Below are 26,601 nucleotides of genomic sequence, written 5' to 3'. Positions count from 1 at the left end.
GTCTTCACTTATGCCATTGCTTTGTGTACACCTCCATGCACTGAGTCTCTTTGCGTCCATAACCGCTAGATTGGAAGCGGTAGGAAGGGTTAGGTGTCCCTTGCTTGTCATGCCAAGACACCCATGGCTCAGCACGGTAGGGTTAGGCGCCGGGCTTCCACCTCCTACCGTCCAGTCCTGCTAGTGCAGCCCAGTGGAGTCAACTGGGCTGCGGCTGCTGCGCCACCTGTTCTCTTCGTAACGGCTTCCCAGTCAATGCTACCGGTGTGACCACCTGGCCTGACGTGTCCTGTACACACGTGGCCAGTTGAGAGCCCCGGTGTCCAGAAACGCTAATCTGGGGACCACTCGGTCTGACATGTCGTACACACGTGGCCGACGGCGCTTTCGCGGCGGTCTTCCGGTCAACCGCTACCTGGTCACCACCTGGCCTGATGTGTTCACTGCACACATGGTCGGTTTAGCGCCACAGGTACACCGAAATGCTAGCTGGGTTGTTGTCCGGTCTGACGTGTCTCTACACACGACTGGTTCCCAGGTCTCCTGTGTTATTTCAGAGCCACTCAGCTCTGTATTCTCCACCTAATCTTTGGGTTGCTAGCAGCTGCTTTGTCATCTGGAGCACGGTGGGCCCCAACTGGCGATTGGGATGTATACCACCTTATCTGCCAGTCTTCCCGTAACACGTGTTTTCTTTGGTACATGTCACACTGATATCACATGTATAGAGAGAGGGGAGCCAGCACGATCTGAAAATGGCATGCATCATATAAAAAGTGCAAATTCACAGATTTATTCCAACTGTACTGTAATATAAATGAGATTTTTAGCAAATAATTGATCAATTCTTTGAGCCACCCCTGCCAACGTCACGGCAAAACTCAATAGGGGGGTCCTACTCTATATTCTGTATTTCATGTGCCATGCGGCCTCCTAGATAAAGTGATATCACACGTATGCAAACATAGATGTCACATATCCATGTGTGTGGCTTGTACCTGATTAAAAACGGACATCTGAAACCATCCTCACAGGGAGCGGATAATATTAATAGATGTTTGAACCCTCTTTTAACCCTTTAGATGCCACTGTCGTGCTTGACTGCAGCATCTAAGGGGTTACACAGCTTCCATCATTTCAAAAAACAGTTGGTGCTGATGCTGCAGGGTGTCAGCTGTCATGTACAGCTGACTGACACTTGCAAGATTTTTGCTTGTTGAGGGGCCCAATAAACTTCTTTCTCAGTGCCATGAAAAAAACGGCAATTAAGAATAAGACCCCTTAATGACCACCATGAAAAGGCATATCAGCGATTGTTAAGGAGATAATGAACTATTTCAGTGCTGGCGTTCCTGCATAGGGGCCATTGTTGGGACTATATATGACATATTCCTCCTTTCCTGTGTCAGTGCAGGAATCCTCTTCATAGGAGCCTGCGTTGCGATTATGATTCTACCCAGGACCGGCCTTAGCCTCAATGGTGCCCTATGCAGAACTTAACTTCGGTGCCCCCACCCTATTCATTTTTTACCCAGTTTCCCAGAATATGTATGATATATTTTTTATATCCTATGAAAATTGATTTTGGCTTTCTTCACATAGCTTTTTTCCCTGACATGAACTGACCTCCCACATGTATTGTATCATACATGGACCGATAATACAACGGTGTGACAGAGTCCTTAGAGTTTAGGCAGACGGCCATATTTTCGGTCAGAGTGCGATCCGACAATATATCAGATCACACTTGGACTAATGTTATTCTTTGGAGCCGCGCATGTAACAGTTTCTTCCTTGGATAGAGTCTGTCTGAGAAAAAAAATCGCAGTATGTCTCAGTTTAATCGGATATTCAGATCGCACTCAGCTGTGCAAGTCAATGGGTGCGTGGAAATCATGAGACTGCACTCGCATGACAACTGAGTCAGTCGGATTTCTGGGGACTGATGCAATGGAGAAGATGGAGAACTCTTCTCATCCCACAGAATTGGTTCACAATATCATCACACTGATCAGTCTCATCATAGTGTGATATACATAATCAGCCCAATTCTTTCAGATGAGAGAATCTACCGCCATCTGCACCTGCCCAAAAAGGAATATTTAGCTCTGGTACATGTATGCTGTATCCACAGGATATTACATAATGGACACTTAATGCGGATCTCACTGATGGAACCCACATATATCTGGAGAATGGGGCACTGCTAATTTTTGTGGGGAAGTGCTATATAGAGGCAGCCCCACCCCCACCACTGATGTGTTCTGCTTAGTTGGCCCGAATCTGGTCTGCAGCCAGGAGGATGAAAGCTACAAGAACAATAAAGGTATTTACGAGCTTCTTAAAAATCAGCTTACAGGAGTAGAGTAGATAGCAGAAGTATATTAGGAAAGTGTTAGTTTGGAATAGTTAGGATAAATAAAAGTGGGTCACATTAGTAGTGACTGTTTAAGGAGCCACCAGCCCCAGAGCTTTTTTCCATGCTCAGCGTCAGCCTCTTACCCTTGACTGATAGCTTGCTGTCTGATTTCATTGCCTGGCACTTGATGTAACAGAGACTATAAGCCCCAAAGAATCAAAGGAGTCTTAGCCTGGATGAGCAAAAGGGGGTGTTGTGGATTTTTTTTTTTTTGCTTATATGGTGTCATCATATTCTGTAGTGCTCTTCATATATTTTCTTCACAGTCCCCATTGGGGACTCACAATCTGATTTTCCTATCAGTATGTCTTTATAGTATGGGAGGAAACTCCTTGCAGATGTTGTCCCTTGTGAGATTTGAACGCAGGACCCCAGTTCTGCAAAGCACCAGTACTTACCACACATGCTGCTAAGTGCTCTACACATCCAGACCAGAGCACATAAAGGCTAATTTGCCTAGAAATTAAAAAAAAAAACACTAATTACAAGGAATTTGAGCGACAGATAGAAGATATAAAGATGTCAATAGGTTTACAAATCAAAGACCTGCATGCCCATGTATGCGTATTGAGGAGTTAATCTTACTGAAAGATTCCCTGTATAGCAGCTAGCAGAGTTCAAAACAAGAATAATTGATTAAAGTCAATTAATGGAGAGTATTGCCTTATCTATACCTGAAGAAGTAGAATACAACAGTCATTAAATGATAATGAAATGACTCTGCTCATTCTGTTCTAGTATATACAGTAAACCCAACTATTCAGCTGAAGATATCAGAAAGTTAAAAATATACTCAATCCCTTGACTTTTTACCCCCTTACCCTGGTGACTTGAGTAGATATGATCAGTAAATACTTATTTACCTCCAGAACATTTTTCCCCATAGAGGTTTCCAATGTGTCTAGTTGTAAAGCAACTAGCAGGGTTCGGAACATGAATAAGGCTAAGTTCGCACACTGCGGTTTTTTGCCGCTGCGTTTTTGTGCGTTTTTGGCCGCTTAGGCTATGTGTCCACGGTGCGTTTTTTCATGCTTTTCTGCAGCGTTTTCAACTGCACCTTTTTAGTGCCCAAATGGCTGAGTTTTGATTTCCCAGCAAAGTCTATGAGAATTAGAGATTTCTTGTGCCCACCATGCAGTTCAAAATGCAGCGTTAAATTTGCATATTTTGTGGCAAAAACCATGCGTTTAGAAAAGCAGCATGTCAATTTTTTTTGCCATTTGAGGTGCATTTAGATAACATAGAAGTCAATGAGAAACAGGGAGAAACCAAGAAACATCAAAATTCCAGCGTTTTACCTGCTTTTTAGGTGCAGAAAACATACGTTTTGGACTACTAAAACGCATGCTTTTTGCACATCAAAATAATGATTTCATATGTCCCTTTACACACACACATAGTCCGACAATTTATTTAAAGAAAATTATCATTTTATTGCTATATTTCCGATTTTTATTAAATAACCGCTATAATTCTATTAAATCTTGCTATTTTTTATTTTTTCATACAAATATTTATGTGCCCCTTTTTTTTCCTCTTTTTTCATTTGATTTGACTGTTGTAACTTTATTTATCAGTGTCTTGATGTTCAAAACGCATGTGTCCAAACGCATTTGAAAAAGCATGTAAAAAGCGCTAAAAACGTATCAAATACGCGGCAAATACGCATGCGTTTTCAGCGCTAAAGTTCTGCAAAAGGCAACTTTGGCTAATTCAATTAAGGACAAAACGTGCATTTAGAACTGCAAGTAGGGAAAAGCAACGTGGACACATAGCCTAAAAAGGCACAAAAACGCACCCGCGTCGAAAAAACGCATAAAAAAACGCATGCGTTTTTACCGCGATTTGGTGCGTTTTTGGCTGCGTTTTGCTGCGTTTTTGATCTCTGCGTTTTGCTGCGTTTTTCCAATGCATTGCATGAGGGGAAAACGCAGAAAAACGCAGGAAAGAATTGACATGTCCATTTTTTTTTTCAAGCTCAAAAACGCAGCTTAAAAAAAAAAGTTGTGTGCGGACAGCAAAAATGAAAACTCATAGACTTTGCTGGGGAAGCAAAGTCATGCAGTTTTGAGGCCAAACATGCACCCGAAAAACGCGCAAAAACGCCGCGAAACATGCACTGTGCGCACATAGCCTAATTGTTGAAAGTCAATCAATGGAGTAGTATTTTATCCGAGAGCATTGCCTTATCTATGCCTCTAAAAGTACAATAGAGTAGTTATGAAATGATAATGAAATGACTCTGCTCGTTCTGTCCTAGTTTATACAGTAAATCCAAGCATTGAATTTCAGTTATCAGAAAGTAAAAATATACTCAATCCCTTGACTTTTTGTCCCCTTACCCTGGTGGCTTGAGTAGATATGATTGATACATACTTATTTACCTCCAGAACATTTTTTCCCCATAGGCTATGTGTCCACGGTAGAATGTACCTGCGGATTTTTCTGCATGAAAATCCGCGACTTTCGCGGCAAATCCGCGGGTGCGGATTTGCCGCGAAAGTCGCGGATTTTTTTTTTTTTCCCCCATTCTATACCCAAATCCGCACCAAAATCCGCAACAAATAATTGACATGCTGCAGATTTTTCCGCATCAAAATCCGCGGCAAATCCGCAGCGGAAAAATCCGCAGCATGGACACAGCATTTCCAAAATGCCATTGAAATGGCTTGGAAGTGCGGCTGCTGCAGATTTTCGGGAAATCCGCGGTAAATCCGCGGCAAATCCGCGGCAAAATCCGCGGTAAATCCGCAGCGTGGGTACATAGCCATAGAGGTTTCCAATTTGTCTGCATTCTCCCGCACCTCTCACCTCCCCTCTCTTCATTACACCTCATTGGCAGCTCACGCTTACTGCCTGTTGAGCTAATGTCAACAATTAGGAGACACATCTTCCTAATGCAGACAGTGTGTGTACATGAGCAGCAGATCATTTGCAATCCCGGCTGCGCTGAAAAGCCGAGCAATAAATATAGTTGGAAAGCGCCTTAGATAATTCTACAATTAGTGCAAATTACATTTGTGACTGTGGAGACCGCTGAAGCGTAAGACCATCGGCGGTTATCAGATCGGCGCTAATAAGCAATTCCTAGAAAAAGCTCTAATTAGATGAAAAACAAAGGACAAATTGATTTGCCTTGATGTATGGCAATGCTGAAAACCACGGAGCGACCATACATTATCCCTGATGCTTAAGCAAGTCGGTGTGATCTATGCACATGTGCGTGGCGTATAAACACAAAAGAACCAATTATGGCCATGTTGGTACTTAATTAAAACATACAAAAGAAAGGGATATAATTTGCAATTACTGAAAGAGACTACATCATCCTTTTCCTAAGACGGCACTTAATGACCTTATAATGATGGATACGAACGCTTTCAATCAGCTTAGAAAATAAACAGGACGGTGTTTCGATGAAGTATAATTCTTATCGTTTATGTCACTGCGACCGGGGACACAGGTAAAGCTTGTGATGTCATTGTGGGAGGAGAAATAGAAAATTAATGGAGGGAAGGGGGGAAGCAAGACTGTGAATCAATAAAGTCCTTAAAAAAATGTTCTTCATTAGTTGATGTCACGATTTCGCTGTGTGGAGCATTTTGCATTTGAAAATGCTCTGCTATGTGTCTTGTGCACTTGCTGACAGGTGCTCTGTCAGCACTAGGGTTCATACTGGTTTTGGGAGGTGCCTTCACATATGCGCCTTGTTCCTGGTGATTGCTCTGTTTCTTTACTGGGCTTGCTCTGTCTGAACTTTACCAGTCGTACTTCCTGTTTGCTCAGTGTGCTCTTGACTCCCGTCTGGTGTAAGTGTTCTGATCTTGGCTTCTGACCTCGGATCTCTTCCTGACCACATCTCTGCCTGCTCCTTGACCCTTCTACGTTACCTCCTGGCTTCTGACCTCGGATCTCTTCCTGACTACGTCTCTGTCTGCTTCCTGAACCCTATACGTTACCTCTTGGCTTCTGACCTTGAACCTCTTCCTGACCACGTCTCTGCCTGCTCCTTGACCCTTATACGTTACCTCCTGGCTTCTGACCTCGGATCTCTTCCTGACTACGTCTCTGTCTGCTTCCTGAACCCTATACGTTACCTCTTGGCTTCTGACCTTGAACCTCTTCCTGACCACGTCTCTGCCTGCTCCTTGACCCTCATACGTTACCTCCTGGCTTCTGACCTCGGATCTCTTCCTGACTACGTCTCTGTCTGCTTCCTGAACCTTATATGTTACCTCTTGGCTTCTGAACTCGGACCTCTTCCTGACCATGTCTCTGCTCCCTGAATCTTATATGTTACGTCCCTGCTTCTGACCTCGGATCTCTTCATGACCACGTCTCTGTCTGCTCCCTGACCCTTATACAGTATGTTACTTCCCGGCTTCTGACCTCAGACCTCTTCCTGACCACATCTCTGTCTGCTGCCTGAACCTTATACATTACCTCCCAGTTTCTGACCTCGGACCTCTTCCTGATCACTTCTCTATCTGCTTCCTGAATCTTATACATTACCTCCTGGCTTATGATCCCGGCTTGTCTGATTACCCTTCTATTCATACTGCTCTTGGTGTTTAGCGTCACATTTGTTACTCGGCTCACCTATTGTTATGAATGATAAATGTGCATAATAATATACGGATTCTCTTTTAAAAAAAGGTTGACCTTTTGACCTAGTCACTCTCAGATGCTTCCTTGTCTTCACTAATATTATATGAGGGAATAGGTCCCTGCCCTGCATAAGATCAACATACTCCTCTCCTGCTGTTGTCAAGTGCTTTATACTTAATGCTTTTCCTTGCAGAGTGTGCCAAGGCCAGTGTAAGGAGACTTATAAGCCATGAATTGCTCCTCTTGTAATTTAAATACACAAAGAGCCATTTTAGAAGGAAGAGGGAATAGGTCACTGTCCTCCATAAGATCAACATTCTCCTCTCCTGCTGTTAAGTGTCCTAGGATCTGATAGGCTGCATTGTATCCTATTCCCTCTCACTTCATGATATTATTCCATATAATCAGTATCTAGTACATTCATATAATCACATGCTATGATAAGTCACAGCCTCTTCTGAAACCAGCATACTCTACCTCAGCTGCCGTCATCATTCCCATCATCTGATTGGCACATAGTGTTCGATCCCCACCCACGTTATGACACTTTATATTCTACCTGCAGATTGTACCAAGCTAGTGTAAGGAGACTTACATGCCATGAAATGCTCCTCAGATAATTTAAATACAGCAATAGCCTTTTAAGAAGGAAGAGTACTTCATCTCTGGTGCCACCAATTGATTGTAGCAATCCTAGAAGTCAATACCTACCCGTTAATGAACCTTGCTACATGACTTAGTATAAGAAGCCAAACCAAAAACTCCATTTGCAGACACATATTTTGGTGTGTTGCCTCTCTTCAGTGCAAAGCAGGAGATCTGATTTGGCAATATAAGAGGTATCTGTCTAGTAATCTAAGTGGGAATGTTTTGAGTGTGCCAGGTTGGTTAAGAGATCAAGTCTTCTTCTCTCTGAAGAGCATATTCGCATATTTGAATTCCAAGAGAAGCATTGCATGGCCAGTAAATCTCCTTACGCTGGTTTGGCACTCTCCACAAGGAGAAATGTTCCCCCTTAGATCCTCAGTCAGAGGCCTTTCACCTCGCCAAATCAGATCTCCTATTTTGCACTAAGTGGGGTTTTTCAAAACACCCCGAAAGGCATGTCTGCAAATGGAGTTCATGGTTTGGCTTCTTATCCTACCGAAGTCATGTGGCAATGCTCGTTAAAGGGTCGACATTGACGTTTAGGATTACTAAATCAGCAATAATACAAGGTGAACAGGTCACTTCTTCCCACCAAATCATCACATCCACTCCTACTGTTGTGATTTTTCTAGAAACTTGGGTTGCCGAGATCATTCCATGGAATGTGTCCTATCCATTCACCGCAGAGACACATTATTGTCAGATGGAGCCCTACTTTTACTAAACCTAAGTTGATAAATCACTTTCTCGGAATCAGCCCCTCATTTCCTCCTACTGTTAATATTGCCATCATCAGATTAACTACCCGATATTCTTTCTCCATTCCTTTTATGATACTGCTTCTACCTCTGACCATCTATTATATAAAGCTGAGTGTATGTATGTTTTAAATTTTGCACAGACACCCCATGTGACTCAGGTAAAGTCATAGACTATGTTTTGAGGGGAAATTTTAATCCCGTGCATTACAGTTATTCACCAAAAAACCTGCCTTCATTAAAGTCAATGGAGCTGGGAGCCACAATGCAGCCAGAACTTCAGAAAAAATGTTGGCGTGTCACAATGCAGCTAGGGAAAGAGACAGACAGACAAAGAGACAGACAATGAAAGTGACAGATAGGGAAAGAGACAGACAGGGACAGGGAAAGAGATAGACAGGGAAAGAGACAGGGGCAAACAGGAAAAGAGACATAGACAGACAAGGAAAGAGACAGATAGGGAAAGAGACAGACAGAGACAGACAAACAGACATAGAGACAGACACAGACAAAGAGACAGACAGGGGAAGAGATAAACAGAGACAGACAGGGAAAGACAAGGAAAGAGACAGACAGGGAAAAAAACCAGACAGACAAGGAAAGAAATAGACAGGGAAAGAGACAGACAGACAAAAAGATAGTGAGACAGACACAGTTAATATCATGGGCAACGCTGGGTATTACAGCTAGTTATCTTTAATGTCATGCTAGGGCAAGGGGACATCCAGCACATAGTGCAACACTGAGGTTACAATGGGGATGGAAAGGTAGAGGAAGACCTTGATGATAGGGAGTGGGGAACTGGTCCCCTTCTCACTAATCTGTGTCTGAACCCTGAGCTTCCCTAATGTCTCTATACAAGTCCTTCCCCTTGTCGCCATCTCGTGCCTAGTTCCTTCCTCACTGTCCCTCCACTCACCCTGAATAGTGCCGAGGCTGGTGAGTGAACTAGACTTTATAACTACAGTAATAAGAGACAGGGGAAGGAAGGCACAAAGGGGGACATAGACAAAAAAGATATACACCAACTATTGTAGCCAACACTAGGGTTGCAAGAGACTCTGATTCATCAACTTCTAGAGACTTCCTCTCTCCATTGGGGTCAGCTCAGAATAATGATATACTATAACTGGCATTAGGTGATGGAACATGTGACTATTTCAAGGGAAGGGGAGTGGTCACAAACCGGCTGCATATGAGATTGGAGTAACAAGGAACAACCAGCAGGGAAATAGTCCTTAACCCTTACTGCACTAAAAGAAAGCCAATACATTTAAAACCCAGAATCTCACAAGGCAATGTGAGACTTAGATCCCAAACCTGTCACACATCTCCCTAGGACAGGAGACCCTCTTGATATATAATCATTTAATTTGAGAAGTTGCCTACTATAATATTGTGGCGCCCCTGACCTGGTCAGGCACCACTGAGTACTGCACCCATGCTGGGGACAGTACAATACAGGTAATCCAGAAGGCTGACCGAGGTGTGACTACACAGGCGCAAAGTGATCAGGTCTCACACATGTACCTTTGGGAGGACCCCTGGGGATCCCAGGAGGGGGCAAAGCCTTCACCTCCACTGGAATAGTGGAGGGGGCCAAAAGCCTCCATCTCCACTCAAGGGGTGTGGTAAGAGAGCCTGGTTGCTAGGTGGCGTAGGCAAGAACAGGAGAGGAGGAGCAGTGAGCCGGTTTAGGGCAGAGTCCAGGGAGCTCCGAGGAGAGCAGACCCCTGGGGCTGTTGCAGTCTAACAGCGCCCGCGCAGTGGCTACCGACGGGGGAGAACGGTCACCTAGGAGTGCTACCCGAAATCCATCTTCAGCTAAAGAGAGAGCACGGAGTGGGAAGTAAGGAGACTGCTAGGGAGTACCAGGCCCAAACGGGCGGCAGATCCCGGAGCGGGGATAGATCTACCTTTCCTCGCTAAACCTGCCGGTGTGGGGCCCTCAAAGCCCACACCACAACACCCAAAAGCCGCAGCCACGTAGCCACAGTTAGGGCCCATAGTTCACAGGAGGCAAGCAGCTGGAGTGATCTGGTCCAGGCGACAAGCAAACAGCAACCAAACGAAGGGGAGAGAGGCTTCAGCAACTTCCCTGGGTGACCCCCATAGGGACTAAAAGTCGGGGTTACCCCAAACCACCAAGGGCTAAGGAAGGCGAGTCGGTAGTCACCATCATCAGTCAGCCTGAAGGATACCTGGTTCCAGCCTGGTTCATCCCAGCTACGCCCGGGTTACTCACCCTGCCATCAACTGTGAGTAAAACCCCTGAAAGACATCCTGCTTGTGTGGAGTTATTCTGCGCCTTGTGGTTCTACACACCTACACAGGGCCCTGGGGCTTGCCTCACTCTCAGGAGGCTATTACAACTAACTGCACCCACCATCAGCCCCAGGCATCCCTTAACCTGCAGTGGCGGTCCCCACTGACCGCAATTCTGAGAGTGGCGTCACGACAATCCTACAAGAAGGTTTCCTACCTGTGACCAGACTGAGCCAGTGGAGTCCCTGAAGGTAATGCACCGACACAGCGTTCGCGGGGCTTCACATCTGGCGTCACGAACAGGATAAGGACTAGACCTGTCCAGACAGGTGACCATGTGCCTGGGCGGTCCGCTTGAAAAATTGGAAGCGCCGCCATATTGCCACCATGAAAAGCGCGCTGAAAAACAACAGCAGCCCGCGCTGGGAGAAGTTACCGCCCACGAAGAGGTGTGGCTACCCAGAGATCCCCTGCAGAGTCCTGACCTCGCCAGTGAAGAGAGCGGAAGCGTTCAGAGACGTCGGGACAGAAAGGGAGCCAGAAGTCTGCTGCTAGAGAAAATGACGTCTGAACACCGAGACCCAGAGCCAGGCTCCACTGCCTGGTGGTGTCGGGAGCTTGCCGAGTTCTGCGATCAACTGGAGGCCAGGGTCGGAAGGCAGATCAGAGAGGGACGTGCGGAGTTTCTGGAAATGACCGCGGCGGTTCAGGCCTATGAGGGGAGAGCCGCGCGCCGAGTGCCAGACCGGACGGTGACGACTCAGACCCCGATGCTGCCAACGATGGGTGAGTCCAGTGTTGCCCCTGCCAGCGCGAGTGCCCCGATCCCTGCTGCCACGCCCGCGGTCCCTGAAGAGGCGCCCGGCGCGGCGACGCCGAACCAGGCCGCAGCCACGCCAGGTGCGGCCCGCCAAGCCCAGGCCGCCGCAGCGATGCCCTGCTCGGCCCGTAGAGAACCGGCTGCCACCGCGACCCTCATCCGCGCCGCAGGTGTGACGCTGACCCAGGCCGCCGCCATGCTAGGCCCGGCCCGCCGAGACCCCACCGCAGCAGCAACGCTCGTCCGCGCCGCAAGTGAGGTGCTGAACCAGGCCGCCGCCACGTCAGGTGCGGCCCGCCAAGCCCAGATCGCTGCAGCGACGCCCAGCCCAGCCTGCAAAGATCCCATCGCGACAGCGACGCCGATCCAGGCCGCCGCAGCGATGCCCTGCCCGGCCCGCCAAGAACCGGCCATAGTAGCGAAGCCCGCTAAGACGCCAGCTGCAACAGCGACGCTGATCCAGGCCGCCGCCATGCCAGGCGCGGCCCGCCAAGACCAGGCCGCCGCCATGCCGGGCGCGGCCCGCCAAGACCAGGCCGCCGCCATGCCAGGCGCGGCCCGCCAAGACAAGACAGACGTACCATTGTTCACCCCGGCCTGCAAGGCCAGAGCAGACACCGCTCCCCAGTCTAGAGAAGTCCCTGCTAGGACGTCCCTGATAGGTGCGGACCCCGAATACTGGAGACTGAAGGCTGACCTGGAGGCCAAGTTCCCACAGGAGATGGTGGACCGGTATCTGCTCCCTCCGCATACCCCCAAGGCGACTTCTGCAGCAACCACGCCAAAGAGTCCCCCGCCCGGGCCTGCTGATGACCACCCATCCCCGGCGCTGCCACAACAGGAGTGTTCGGAAGAACTAAGGGGGAGGGGAGGCCAGGAAGCTGAGGAGCTGATCCCGGAGCCATCAGCAGTGGATTCATACCCCGAGCCAGAGATGTTGCCATACTCCCGCTGGGACGAAGAAGACCCGATACCTTCCGCTGAAGAAGATCTGCCCAAAAGCCTCACCTGGGAGCTTGTAAGCTGTACCTCGCAGAATCCAGTCCGCAAGACACGGCGCCGTAACAGAACCCAGTCTTTCCCTGCACCGCAGTCCCCAGAGCAGAGAGATGAAATAACGGCCAGAGACCTAGAGGAGAAACGGTTCCTGAGAAGAGCCAAAGCCCAGGTCAGAGGACCCCTTTGTCGAGGAGTAGTGGAAGATTTTAGCCTAAAATCAGGATACGGCTTCATAGTAGCACCTGGTATGAAAGAAGGCATTTTTGTCAACAGAAGAGACGTTAGAACTCATTTGCCCAGAGGACATCCTGGAAGGAACCTAAGGATGGGAGACACAGTGCAGTTTACCATGCATCAAGGAGAAAGAGGCTGGTATGCGCTAGATGTTACACCATGTCCTAAAGAAAAAGAAACAGACAGAGATAGAGAAAGAACCGACAAAGAACCCACCGATGAGACCACTACGGACGATGAAAGAGATCGAGAAACCAGCAGGTGCCGCAGCCCTACAGGCCCAAGCCCTGGTGAGGAGGAATCTGCATAAAGTAAGAAGTACAACAAGTTACTGTTTTGACCAGTTTGAAAGTTTGCAACGTTACTGTTTAAGAGATGTGCCCACATAAACTAATGTGAGAAATGAACCTTAAGGCTATGAACTGGCTATAGCCACAAACTCTCGCAGTGTAAATAGTTACACCAGAGGGCACCACCACCAGCAGAGTCAGCCTGTTTAGGGGCTTGGCTCGTCTGCAACCAGGGAGCACGTCCGTATATAGGGCCTTGGCTTACCTGCAACCAGAGAGCATGCCTGTTTATGGGGCCTGGCTCTCCACCACAAAGAGGGTACCTGGTCAGCACCAACTGTGGAGGCTGCCTCTACATCCTGCCAGAAGAGGCTGAAGGCGCGGCTTCACCAGGCCAGGTATGCCCTGAAGACCACTAGACCATGAAAGCCGCCTCTACATCCTGCCAGAAGTGGCTGAAGGCGCGGCCAACGGGAGAGGCAGATTGGAGGAAAGGTCTGGGGAAGTGGATGGCCCAGACCTGGTTACCAAAAGAAACCGGTGACCTGCCTCCTGAAAGGGTTTGGGTGGGTTAACGGACTTGTGGGTGGAGGGTGGTGATGTATGGTACCTGGTGGTTTTAAGATGTTTTACCATGTTTTAATGTTTTATGCATTTTAAAATGTTGTCTTGCAGCCCGAGGACGTGCTGGTGATAACTAAGGGGGAATGTGGCGCCCCTGACCTGGTCAGGCACCACTGAGTACTGCACCCATGCTGGGGACAGTACAATACAGGTAATCCAGAAGGCTGACCGAGGTGTGACTACACAGGCGCATAGTGATCAGGTCTCACACATGTACCTTTGGGAGGACCCCTGGGGATCCCAGGAGGGGGCAAAGCCTTCACCTCCACTGGAATAGTGGAGGGGGCCAAAAGCCTCCATCTCCACTCAAGGGGTGTGGTAAGAGAGCCTGGTTGCTAGGTGGCGTAGGCAAGAACAGGAGAGGAGGAGCAGTGAGCCGGTTTAGGGCAGAGTCCAGGGAGCTCCGAGGAGAGCAGACCCCTGGGGCTGTTGCAGTCTAACAGCGCCCGCGCAGTGGCTACCGACGGGGGAGAACGGTCACCTAGGAGTGCTACCCGAAATCCATCTTCAGCTAAAGAGAGAGCACGGAGTGGGAAGTAAGGAGACTGCTAGGGAGTACCAGGCCCAAACGGGCGGCAGATCCCGGAGCGGGGATAGATCTACCTTTCCTCGCTAAACCTGCCGGTGTGGGGCCCTCAAAGCCCACACCACAACACCCAAAAGCCGCAGCTACGTAGCCACAGTTAGGGCCCATAGTTCACAGGAGGCAAGCAGCTGGAGTGATCTGGTCCAGGTGTTCTGTCCCCACTTAAAGGCGATGGAAGGTGCGTAGTTGTGAGAGGTTGTGAGAGTCTTACCTTCGTTTTTCCTATAGGTGGGGCAGACAGGACCTTGAGCACTCCAGAGTGAAAACATGCACAAGCTGAGATGAAACAATGGTGGTTTATTTTCTCCAAAGGTCAGGACATGCAGAGTGCAGTAATCCAAGTACCTGGCATTGAAATCTCGAGTGATGCTTGCCTCTGTAGCTACTACGTGTGGTCAGAAGACTTTGCTCCTAGTAGCTCAAGTAAGGGATGTTGCTCTCACAAAAGCTCTGACTGGAATGACAAGCCAGGAAGTGATGCAAGAGGGTCATCAGACACTCCCATGGGCTGAGCAAAAGAAACAGAGGAGCTGAAAAGTCTGACCAGTAGATGGCAGCAGAGACAGGCATGAAAAACATTAAATAACAGTTTTAACTAAGACAAATAGAACAGCACACTCCCCGTCTGAAATTTACTTTGGGGATTTCACTATTGAGTCCATAATACAACCTGAAAGGAAAGGCATGTTAAATGCAAAAACAAGCTCAATTGAGTCCAAAACAAGAAGGATGGCTTAAAGTTCAGGTCCGGTAGCGTTCATCCTGTAGGGACGCTCTCTATGGGAGATGTCCTCAGCAGAAAGGGCTTTATGGCAGACATGCCAGCGATGACAGTCTTTGGTTTTAAGGTCAGTACGACAGCATCTGGCGATATGCACTAACCTAGCGACAGTCCTGACGAGCCTCATCCAGCTGGAGAAACGTTCAAAACGTTGGCAACCGAGGTTGGAAGTTTTTTCTGCACTAGTGGCCAGGGTATTGACTTCAGCTCGGACATCTGGATCGTTGTCTGGATCTAGGATGCTGAAGGCTTCCTGGACACCTTCTTCTGACTGTCTCAGCAGGAACTCTGGACCCGTAAGCCAAGAAGAGTTAGCAAAAGAACTTATAGACATAGGTCTAGTTGCGTGATCTGCTGGATTCAGTTCAGATGGTACATAACGCCATTGTTCTGGTTTGGAGGATCTCCTGATCCTTTCAATGCGGTTACTGACGTACACATAAAATCGTCTTGATTGATTGTAGATGTAACCTAAAACGACCTTACTGTCAGTGTAGTATTGGACCTCATCTATTTCGACACACAGTTCTTGTCGTATGAAGTCGGCAATTTCCACTGCCAAAACGGTGCCACAGAGTTCCAGTCTGGGAATGGTATGGTCGGGCTTCGGGGCCAGCTTCGCCTTGCCAAATACAAATCCAACGTAGTTTTGTCCGTTGGGGTCTGTCACTTTCAGGTATGCAACTGCTGCTATAGCTTCTGTGGAGGAGTCTGAGAAGATGTGCAGTTCCTTCTTTATGCTAGAGGTGAGGGAGATTTTGAGATAACATCTTGAGATGTGGATGTTGTTCAACCCACACAACGACTGTTTCCAAGCTTCCCATTTTTGCTGTTTGTCAGAAGGGAGTGGGGTATCCCAGTCCTTGACGGTTTCAGAGAATTGTCTCAGCAAGGATTTGCCTTGTATAGTGATAGGCGCCACAAATCCCAGTGGGTCGAACAAGCTGTTCACTATAGAGAGGACACCACGTTTTGTGAATGGCTTGTCTGAGCAACTTACTTGAAATCCGAAGGAGTCGGCTGCAAGATCCCATCTGATGCCCAGGCTCCTCTGCACGGGTGGACTGTCTAGCCCCAAGTCAATGTCCTTGAATCCAGGGGCGTGATCACCCGACTCAAAGGCTCTCATTACGGTCAGGCTATTGGAAGCAATTTTGTGTAACCTGAGTTTTGCCTGGGACAGCATGCCTTGAGTCCTTTTGAGCAAATCAATGGCTTCTTCCTCGGTGGGTAGTGATTTGAGCCCATCGTCTACATAAAAGTCTTTCTCAACAAAGCCTCTGGCATCTGTTCCATACTCGGACTCTCCCTCTAATGCGGTTCTCCGGAGACCATAGGTTGCAACTGCGGGTGAAGGGCTGTTTCCAAACACGTGGACCCTCATACGATATTCCACCATCTCTTTATTGGTGTCATTATCCTTGTACCACAGAAATCTGAGGAAGTTCCGGTGGTCCTCTCTGACTAGGAAACAGTGGAACATCTGTTCAATATCGGCAGTGATGGCGACAAGCTCTTTTCTGAACCTCAGCAATACTCCTACCAAGTTGTTTGTTAGGTTAGGACCTGTGAGGAGAACATCGTTAAGGGATACACCTTCATGTTTGGCGCTGGAGTCGAAGACAACCCTGATTTGATTCGGTTTTCGTGGGTGGTATACACCGAATGAAGGCAGATACCAACACTCTTCGTTCTTCTTCAAGAATGGAGCAGGTTCTGCGTGGTTGTTGCGGAATATTTTGTCCATAAAGGCAACAATATGTTCTCTCATTTCAGGTTTGCTGCTCATAGAACGCTGAAGAGAGTTAAATCTGGTCTGAGCTTGAGCTCGGTTGTTTGGGAGTCTTACCCTGGTAGATCGGAAGGGTAATGGAGAGACCCAATGGTTGGTTTTGTCTTTAGAAAACTCACAGTCCATTATTCCGATGAATTCTCTGTCCTCTACTGACAAGGCTACTTTATCGTCGTCCTTGGTTGTGAGAAAGACTGATCTTCCCAAGTTGTCGATATGCAGAGAAGAAGCGATGTCAGGTAGCTGTATTGTGTCTGGAGACTTCTCTTTCACTTCATAGTGATGAGGACATGGCTTTAAGCAGGTTGTGCGCCCATCTCCATGCACATAAGTCTTGAAGGAATCAATTTCTGATCGATCAACGCACACATTTCCTATGACTACCCATCCCAAGTCCAGTCTCTGGGCGTATGGTGCATAGTCAGGCCCATTACACTGCTGTCGCACCTTGTGTACCCTTAGATTGTCTCTGCCGAGCAGGAGTAGAATCTCTGCGTTATTGTCCAGAGGTGGAATAACACTAGCGAGGTGTCTTAGGTGTGGTTGATGAAATGCAGCTTCTGGGGTAGGAATTTCATTCCTGTGGCTGGGTATTTGGTCACATTCAACGAGCGTTGGTAGAGGTATTTCAGTCTTCCCATTGATAGGAGAAGCAATGAATCCCTGGGCTCTTCTGCCGCTAGTCTCAATGCGACCTGAGCAGGTGTTCAAGGTGTAGGGTTCTGATGGTCCATTAATTCCGAAGGCTTCAAAGAATTTGGTTCCTGCTAGGGACCGGTTGCTTTGGTCGTCTATGATGGCATACACCTTCTGTGAGGCAAATCCCGGGATATGAAGATGAATTATGACTCCAGTCATAATCCCTCATCACTCCCTGGCAGTGCCCCCTCCCTTCTTGTTCTCAGTGTTCCCCTTCTGCACCTCCATGGCCATGTCCTGTGATATGGAAATTAGGTGGCTTGGGGACAATGGACACAGGATGACTCCCTGCCGTGACCCTGTAGTGGGGGCTGCTAGCTAGTTAGCAAGGCTATGGAAATAGCCAGACAGAACGACTCCAGTAAAAAATGGTTCATATCTCGCAAGCCATATTTCCGATAAATATGGCAACCATAAAAATGGTGTCTCCGCATGCGGACGATGCTGGCACACCCTTTTTATGGGAGCAGGACATTGGGAAATGCCCCAGGCGTGATATCAGCCAATGGGGAACTGGCAGACAGGTCATGAGTCCCCTCGTTCTGTAGCTAAATTCATAACTGTCACAATGAGAGCATTGGCGTCCGCCTACGACGCTCCCAGGCAAAGTTATGGCCCATATTCCATGTTGTGGATTGTCCATAACTCAAGCCAGGGGTGGAGCAGTGCTCCCTCTGAGGTCACTAAGGTAGGAGGGGACCTGGATTTGCCCAGGTTGATAACCCTACTTCGGCCATTTTCCAGTGTTCTTTTCGCTGGGGGCACGTGTAGGAAACATCTGTGGGAAGGATCCTAGAAACCTGGGTACAGCGCCCCCCTGTGGCCAGACGCAACAAGGTAACTGCTGGAACTGTGTATGCCTGTTTGTAACCCATGCTTTGATTGTAACTGTACTCTGACATATGTATATTCTGTAGATTCCCTATTGTATATATTGTAGTTTCTAGTGTGCTTTAGGCTGATTAAATTATATAATTAATCTTGGGCTGTTCTGTTATCTCGATCTTGAATCCCACGTCTGTGTGTTCGGCTAATAGTTACCGTAAATCGGTTGGTGGCAGCGAATTGTGCCAAGGATTATTGTGGGGAGGCCAGTGAGATTCGGGGAGATTTTCTATATTCCGCCCGCGGAGGTCGGGGGAATATATACCTTACTCTCACCGGGGACCCTTCAATAATCGGCATAAGTAGTATAGCGGCCTCCTTGCTTATGGTCGGGCAATTCCATAATTGGCCTGACTATAAGAGGGGCGCTAGAGAGCGCGTCACGTGCTCTGTCTGTCGGTCGGGAGGTATAAAGGAGGGGTGACCCCCACTTGTTACCCCCCGATTGTGACGTACTGGTAGCCAGCGCGGGGGATTTCTGAGTGACCCCCCCGGTGGTTTGTGACATATTGGTGGAATATGTCACAAACCACCGGGGGGGTCACTCAGAAATCCCCCGCGCTGGCTACCAGTACGTCACAATCGGGGGGTAACAAGTGGGGGTCACCCCTCCTTTATACCTCCCGACCGACAGACAGAGCACGTGACGCGCTCTCTAGCGCCCCTCTTATAGTCAGGCCAATTATGGAATTGCCCGACCATAAGCAAGGAGGCCGCTATACTACTTATGCCGATTATTGAAGGGTCCCCGGTGAGAGTAAGGTATATATTCCCCCGACCTCCGCGGGCGGAATATATAAAATCTCCCCGAATCTCACTGGCCTCCCCACAATAATCCTTGGCACAATTCGCTGCCACCAACCGATTTACGGTAACTATTAGCCGAACACACAGACGTGGGATTCAAGATCGAGATAACAGAACAGCCCAAGATTAATTATATAATTTAATCAGCCTAAAGCACACTAGAAACTACAATATATACAATAGGGAATCTACAGAATATACATATGTCAGAGTACAGTTACAATCAAAGCATGGGTTACAAACAGGCATACACAGTTCCAGCAGTTACCTTGTTGCGTCTGGCCACAGGGGGGCGCTGTACCCAGGTTTCTAGGATCCTTCCCACAGATGTTTCCTACACGTGCCCCCAGCGAAAAGAACACTGGAAAATGGCCGAAGTAGGGTTATCAACCTGGGCAAATCCAGGTCCCCTCCTACCTTAGTGACCTCAGAGGGAGCACTGCTCCACCCCTGGCTTGAGTTATGGACAATCCACAACATGGAATATGGGCCATAACTTTGCCTGGGAGCGTCGTAGGCGGACGCCAATGCTCTCATTGTGACAGTTATGAATTTAGCTACAGAACGAGGGGACTCATGACCTGTCTGCCAGTTCCCCATTGGCTGATATCACGCCTGGGGCATTTCCCAATGTCCTGCTCCCATAAAAAGGGTGTGCCAGCATCGTCCGCATGCGGAGACACCATTTTTATGGTTGCCATATTTATCGGAAATATGGCTTGCGAGATATGAACCATTTTTTACTGGAGTCGTTCTGTCTGGCTATTTCCATAGCCTTGCTAACTAGCTAGCAGCCCCCACTACAGGGTCACGGCAGGGAGTCATCCTGTGTCCATTGTCCCCAAGCCACCTAATTTCCATATCACAGGACATGGCCATGGAGGTGCAGAAGGGGAACACTGAGAACAAGAAGGGAGGGGGCACTGCCAGGGAGTGATGAGGGATTATGACTGGAGTCATAATTCATCTTCATTTCCCGGGATTTGCCTCACACCTCCCCCCTTTTGAGGGCGCTAGGGGGCAGCACACTCCGGTGTTCCCCCGTGCGCCCGTCCGCGACCTCTCCTTGTCGGGACAGCCCGTCTGCGTTACCGTGGTCACGGCCCCTTTTGTGGCGAATGGTGAAGTTGTATTGCTGGAGCGCAAGGCTCCATCGCAACAATCGCCCATTCGTCCCAGAGACGGTGTGCAACCAGCTGAGGGGATTGTGGTCCGTCTCCACGATGAAGTGGCGCCCGTATAGATAGGGTTGCAGACGCTGCAGGGCCCACACTATGGCCAGGCACTCCTTCTCCATCGTGGAATAGGCAACTTCCCTTGGTAACAGCTTCCTGCTCAGGTACAAGACTGGGTGCTCTTGGCTCGCAGAGTCCACCTGGCTGAGCACCGCACCGAGGCCGAAGTCACTGGCGTCGGTCTGTACTACAAACGGCCGCGTGAAGTCGGCTGCCTGTAGCACGGGCGGGCTGGACAGGGCGTCCTTTAGGGCCCGGAAGGCTGTCTCGCAGTCCATTGTCCAATCGACTGCAGAGGGCAGCTTCTTCTTGGTGAGGTCCGTCAAGGGCTTTGCCAGGCTACTATAGCATGGAACAAACCTCCTATAGTACCCAGCGGTCCCCAAGAAGGACATCACCTGCTTCTTGGTCCTGGGGGTGGGCCAGGATGCGATGGCTTCCACTTTCTCAGGCTCGGGCTTCAGTGTTCTCCCACCTACCCGGTGACCGAGGTACTGGACCTCGCTCATGGCCAGCTGACACTTTCCCGGCTTGATGGTCAAACCTGCCCGGTGGATCCGCCTGAGCACCTGTGCTAGATGCTCTAGGTGGTCCTCCCAGGTGGGACTGAAGACGGCAATGTCATCCAGGTACGCGGCCGCGTACCCTTCAAGTCCCTTGAGCAGGGTGTTGACCATCCGCTGGAAAGTGGCAGGGGCATTCCTCATCCCGAATGGCATCACCGTGGACTCGTACAGTCCAAATGGGGTAATAAAGGCAGAGCGTTCCCTGGCCTTGCGAGTCAGGGGGATCTGCCAATATCCCCGGCTCAGATCCATGATGGTCAGGTACTGAGCCCCGGCCAACTGATCGAGCAGGTCATCGATGCGTGGCATTGGGTACGCATCGGCGACCGTGACCGCATTGAGCCCCCTGTAGTCCACGCAGAACCGAGTGGTTCGGTCCTTCTTAGGGACGAGGACTACAGGCGAGGCCCAAGCGCTGTTGGATGCCTGGATCACCCCCAGCTTCAGCATCTCGTCAATCTCCTGGCGCATGTGCTGCTGCACCTCCAGGGAGACCCGATATGCTGAACGCCGGATCGGGGGATGATCCCCAGTGTGCACGTGATGGACAGCCAAGTCAGTCCTTCCGGGCTGGTTGGTAAACAACCCCCGGAAGGGGAGGAGGGTGGCCCACAGCTGGGACCGTTGGTCTTCCAAGAGCTGGTGGCCAACCTCCACATCCTCAATGGATCCGCCTGCCCTAACCTGGGCTAGCATATCCAAGAGGGTTTCCGCTTCTCCCTCCTCGGGCAGGTTGCACACGGGGAGCGCACATGCCTCCCGCTCATGATGTGCCTTCATCATGTTCACATGGAAGGGCTTCCGCCTTCCACGGGCAGGGTCCAGGGTGACCAGGTACGTTACAGGGTTGAGCTGCTGGTACACGAGGTATGGGCCTTCCCAGGCTGCCTGAAGCTTGTCCTGTGGTACGGGGACCAGTACCCACACCTTTTGACCCACTTGGTAGGTCCTCTCACAAGCGTTCTGGTCGTACCAACGCTTCTGATCGGCCTGGGCTTGAGCCATATTGTCGTGTACCAGTTGCGTCAAGGCCTGCATTTTGTCCCGGAAGCGCATGACATACTCGATAACCGACACTCCAGGGGTGGCCAAATCCCCTTCCCAAGCCTCTTTCACCAGAGCCAGGGGGCCCCGCACACGTCGCCCGTACAGGAGCTCAAACGGTGAGAATCCTGTTGAGGCCTGTGGAACCTCCCGGTAAGCAAATAACAGGTGTGGGAGATACCGCTCCCAGTCACGCCCATGGGAGTCGACCAACATCTTAAGCATCTGCTTTAAGGTGCCATTGAACCGCTCGCACAGGCCATTAGTCTGTGGATGGTACGGGCTGGCCACCAGATGTCGCACCTGGACTTGCTTACAGAGGGCCTCCATCAGCTGGGACATGAATTGGGTCCCCCGGTCAGTGAGCATTTCCTGGGGAAAACCCACTCGGGAGAAAATCTCCAGCAATGCGGTGGCCACCTTGTCAGCCCGAATGGACGACAAGGCCACTGCTTCTGGGTACCGGGTGGCATAGTCCACTACCGTCAGTATGAAGCGTTTCCCGGAGCTGCTGGGGATGGCCAGCGGGCCGACCAGATCCACAGCCACCCTCCTGAAAGGCTCATCGATGATTGGCAGAGATACCAGTGGGGCTTTGGGGCGTGGCCCCGCCTTCCCCACTCTCTGAAAGGTTTCACACGAACGGCAGTAGGCAGCCACATCGGCCCCCATTTTTGGCCAGTAGAAATGCTGGTTTAACCTGGCCTTGGTCTTAGCGATCCCTAGGTGTCCGGCCATCGGAATCTCATGTGCGATCCGCAACAACTCCGTCCGGAACGGATAGGGTACCACCAACTGTCGGTCCCTGGGCCACGCCTCCGGTGAACCCTGCTGGACCGTGGCCCGGTACAGCCGTCCTTGGTCCCAGACCACTCGCTCCGGGTCCGAGTCCGAGGGAGGCTGTGCCGCCTGCTCCTTAAGAGCTTTCAGGCTGTCGTCAGCTTCTAACGCTGCCTGAAACCCCTGACTAGATGTGGCCAGAATCGACGAGACTGTCACATCTTCAGTCAGTACCCCGGGACCTGTGTCCTGGCCTCCACCTGACTCGGCTGCCACTTGGTCAGAAGGGGAAGAGCTATCGGACCTCCGGGAGGCCCCTTGGCTTCCAGCACTCCCACTGCGGGTGACAGCGGCCACAGCCGCTGCGACCGTGGGTCGTGCCTGCTCCTCCTCCGTTCCTGACCAAGTCGCCGGTTCAGGCAGACCTACCTGGCTTCCTGACACCCCGGTTGTGGGGGAACCATGCACCGAGATCTTACCTGGGAGCACTTCCGCTCCTGGACCGGCCCCAATCTCACCTGCCTGTTCCCCTCCTGCAGCAACAGAACCCCGCTGTGAAATCTCTGGGGACCCCACATTTGCTGTGGTAGCCCCCACCCCACACACTGGTCCTCCCCCTGCAGCACCCTGCTCTCTGCTTATCCCTGCAGAGGGCAACAGATCCCAGCTCACAGGCTGGTTACTTGTAGAGGCATTGTCACACCTTTCTCTGACCCCCTCCCCTGTCACAGCTGCAGCTGAGTGTGTGTCTATGGTGTCTATGCAAGCAGAAATATCAGAGTTCACTCCCTCCTCCCTTACATCATTCATAGATAACACATTAACATTGTTAGGAGTCATGTCAGTACGGGCTGAAGGTTCAGCCCTTGGCGGGGGCCCAAACTGGGAGGTTATCTGCCCCAAATCTGTCCCAAGTAGCACGTTTGCAGGGATCCGATCAGTTACCCCCACCTCCCTCACCCCCCGCCCTGCGCCCCAGTCCACATAAATGTCAGCAACAGGCAGCGCCGGGTCAGTGCCTCCAATCCCGGAGACAGCGAGGGTTTTTCCAGGGATCAAGTCTTGGGGGGACACCATCTCAGGCCGCACCAGAGTCACCTCCGAGGCGCTGTCTCGCAGTCCTATGGTCACAGACCGGCCGACGGTGACAGGTTGGAAGCTGTCCAGGGACCTACCACCACCCCCACCCACACAATACACCTTGGGCGGCCCTTGGGACGGGGACGGAGCCGGGGCCTTGGGACGCTGAGGGCACATGGCCTTGAAGTGTCCAGGTAGGTTGCACTGGTGGCACCGTCTTGGTTCCGCCACGGGCCTGGAGAGGGGAGTTGAGGGGGACACCCCCTGCAGTCTAGGGGCAGGTGGGGCAGTCGCCGAATTCATCTTACCCCCTCTCCAGGTGCTGCTGGTGGCCGCTCTCCTGGCCTCAGGGGCCCGGTTGTTGGTGTAGTCATCGGCAAGGGCAGCTGTAGCCGTGGACCCCTTTGGCTTCTGGTCTCGGATGAACTGGCGGAGATCCTCAGGGCAGTTCCACAAGAGTTGCTCCGTGATGAACAAGTCCAGGATCTCCGGTCCGGTGGAAAGCTGCAGGCCTTGGGTCCAGTGGTCGGCAGCTCGGGCAAGTGCCCGCCGGTGGTCAGCCCAGGAGTCCTTTGGTCCCTTCTGTAGGCTCCGGAACTTCTTGCGGTAGGACTCTGGAGTGAGGTTGTACTGTTGGATCAGGGCCCGCTTGATGGTGTCGTAGCCCTGATCTGCCTCAGCAGGCAAGTCCCCAAGGATATCCAGGGCCTTACCCCTTAAACGGGGGGTCAGGTATTTGGCCCACTGGTCCTTGTCCAGATGGTGCTGCAAGCAAGTCCGTTCAAAAGCAGTCAAGAAAGAGTCCAAGTCTCCATCCTTCTCCAGCACTGGGAAGTCCTCAACACGGACCTTTGGAAGTTTGGTGTCTCGAAGGTCACATGTGGCTGATGAGGGCCGGAGCTGAGCTAGCTGCAGCTGGTAGTCACGGTCTGCCTGTCGCTCTCGCTCTTCACGCGCTGCCTGCCGCTCTCGCTCCGCAGCCTCACGCTCTGCGTGCCGCTCCGCAGCCTCAGCGTCACGCGCTGCCTGCCGCTCTGCCCTGCGCTCTGCCAGGAGTTCCTTGTAGCCCTTCTGGTCTCCAGCCTGGAGAAGGGCCATAGCCATTTGAAGAAGGCTATCCGAGCCTCCCAGGCTCGGTGGAATGGCACGTGGTGATCTGCGGCACGCTGCAGAGCTAGGCGATTCACTGTCCCTTTCAGAGCGGAGGGCTGGCATCTGGCTCGTTGAGGAACCTTGGGTGAGCTCCTCCTCATCTTGTCCAGCAGTGCCAGGTTGCGCAATGTCCTCGGCAGAACGGTTTTCTGGCGTCGAGCTCCTGGAGGACTCGTGGGCAACCTCCTCATTGCTGTCCACAGCACCGTCCTCCCTCTCTTCGGCTCCTGCCTTAGCATTGGCCAGTTGCATAGCTCTGCTCCTGGTGCCATCAGCCATTCTTGCAGACTTTTGGTCACTGACACAGAACTGACACCTGATGCCTCCACACACCTTACAGTATCTGCACTCTGACACTCTAGTGTTGAGCTAGTCTGAAGACCCCAGCAGCCACAGCTGCTGCAGGCAGTCTTTAGTGTCTGGGAGTATGGGTCTCACACTCACACACACTATTATCTCGATCCCACCGCTATGCCACCAATATGTCACAAACCACCGGGGGGGTCACTCAGAAATCCCCCGCGCTGGCTACCAGTACGTCACAATCGGGGGGTAACAAGTGGGGGTCACCCCTCCTTTATACCTCCCGACCGACAGACAGAGCACGTGACGCGCTCTCGAGCGCCCCTCTTATAGTCAGGCCAATTATGGAATTGCCCGACCATAAGCAAGGAGGCCGCTATACTACTTATGCCGATTATTGAAGGGTCCCCGGTGAGAGTAAGGTATATATTCCCCCGACCTCCGCGGGCGGAATATATAAAATCTCCCCGAATCTCACTGGCCTCCCCACAATAATCCTTGGCACAATTCGCTGCCACCAACCGATTTACGGTAACTATTAGCCGAACACACAGACGTGGGATTCAAGATCGAGATAACAGAACAGCCCAAGGTTAATTATATAATTTAATCAGCCTAAAGCACACTAGAAACTACAATATATACAATAGGGAATCTACAGAATATACATATGTCAGAGTACAGTTACAATCAAAGCATGGGTTACAAACAGGCATACACAGTTCCAGCAGTTACCTTGTTGCGTCTGGCCACAGGGGGGCGCTGTACCCAGGTTTCTAGGATCCTTCCCACAGATGTTTCCTACACGTGCCCCCAGCGAAAAGAACACTGGAAAATGGCCGAAGTAGGGTTATCAACCTGGGCAAATCCAGGTCCCCTCCTACCTTAGTGACCTCAGAGGGAGCACTGCTCCACCCCTGGCTTGAGTTATGGACAATCCACAACATGGAATATGGGCCATAACTTTGCCTGGGAGCGTCGTAGGCGGACGCCAATGCTCTCATTGTGACAGTTATGAATTTAGCTACAGAACGAGGGGACTCATGACCTGTCTGCCAGTTCCCCATTGGCTGATATCACGCCTGGGGCATTTCCCAATGTCCTGCTCCCATAAAAAGGGTGTGCCAGCATCGTCCGCATGCGGAGACACCATTTTTATGGTTGCCATATTTATCGGAAATATGGCTTGCGAGATATGAACCATTTTTTACTGGAGTCGTTCTGTC

The sequence above is a fragment of the Anomaloglossus baeobatrachus genome, chromosome 6 (genome assembly GCF_048569485.1).
Source record: "Anomaloglossus baeobatrachus isolate aAnoBae1 chromosome 6, aAnoBae1.hap1, whole genome shotgun sequence".
Taxonomy (NCBI): domain Eukaryota; kingdom Metazoa; phylum Chordata; class Amphibia; order Anura; family Aromobatidae; genus Anomaloglossus; species Anomaloglossus baeobatrachus.
This window is presented reverse-complemented; position numbering follows the sequence as displayed.